Raw genomic sequence first — 1,435 nt, 5'->3', positions numbered from 1 at the left:
TTTTGTTGAATCAACCAAAAGGATTGGTAATGTCATCGTTTTCCATTTATCCTCCGGTCTATCAAGTCCACTTAACAATAGTTTCAAAAATTTATACTTATTGGTATTTATAGTAGATCAGATCTTATATTCAAAACTGTCTTATAAGTACAGTCTTAAGAAGTTATGAACCAATCAAAGGACCGTAGCGTTTTAAGACATTACTTAAGACAGTCTTGAAATAAGAATGAATTATGAATACCGCCCATTATCTGATCCGGTCGTCGCTAATAATAACTGCATTCAGCAGAAAAGGCGGTTTTGCAACTAGTGCTAATAATCAAACTAGAACGAAATTTTCTTATTGAATATCGTATCATCCGTCGAATGTCGTATGCGACGTACGCAATCATTTCGGTCGCCAGGAAACGAAAATAGAAATTAGACTCTTCGGCATGCGTTTGTTTTTCGCGCGTCGCCTCGTGCAATGCATGCTGGTCCGATAGAAACTCCTGATAGAAGACCCTGCGAACCGACCAATCACGAGCCGGCATAACGCGGTGGCGACTGGCCGTACTCTCAGTCAGGAGCTCGAGTCGCAAAGTTGTCGTTCCTCTCTCTTTTGGTCCCTGTGAGCCAGCGAGCCCAAAATTTTACCGAGTGTTACCGAAGAAACAGCAGGAGAGGAAACGGCCGATCGCCAATTCGCCCGTCGCAAGATCGTTCGGGCCAAATCTCTTGTCATACGCGTATACCGTCGTATCGAGAAATATCGTGCGCGCGCGATTATCACTTAAAATAAACGGCATTCGCCGGATTCGCGTACGGCCACACTCGCTCACACCGGATCGGAGAGGAGGGCGAGCCTGTTGTATCGTGTGTGATCATCCACTGGAGACGGTGTCAACGAGAAAAGGTAGAGAGAAAATAAACGAAATGTTGTTCGTGTGAGAGAAGGGAAGTAAGGATAGAGAAAACATTGATAATTTATCAAAAATGCATGCTCATCCTCTTGCCCTCCCCCGCGAATCTAAAGTCACGAAACTTGTCGAGACTGGATCGTCCGGCCAGATCCGTCCGGTTGCGCGCGTTTTCTTATGTCATATGTGAAGATTGTCGCCGGGTGGCGGGATGCTGCTCGACGATGACGACGTCGGCGCCAGGACGAGCATCGTCGCGACCCACTTTCACGGGCTTTGCACCTCGCGTGCCAGCCGAATTGCCATTTCTTTATTGTCGTTGGTATCGACAAAACACACTGTCCTCCCGCGCCTTTCGCACTCCCTCCTCCTTTAGTCTCTCTTCTATCTTTCACCCTCTAAATGCTCGCTCTATCGGTACCTGTGTAACTTCGTCTTTCTTCTCTCTCTCCTTCTTTCTCCTCTATCTCCTTCTTTCTCTATTTGTGCATTGCATCCATGTCGCGTGAGCGAGAATTCTCTCTCTCTCTCTCTCT

The sequence above is a fragment of the Atta cephalotes genome (assembly GCF_000143395.1).
Source record: "Atta cephalotes unplaced genomic scaffold scaffold00001, whole genome shotgun sequence".
Lineage (NCBI taxonomy): Eukaryota > Metazoa > Arthropoda > Insecta > Hymenoptera > Formicidae > Atta > Atta cephalotes.
Note: the sequence above shows the minus strand (reverse complement) of the source record.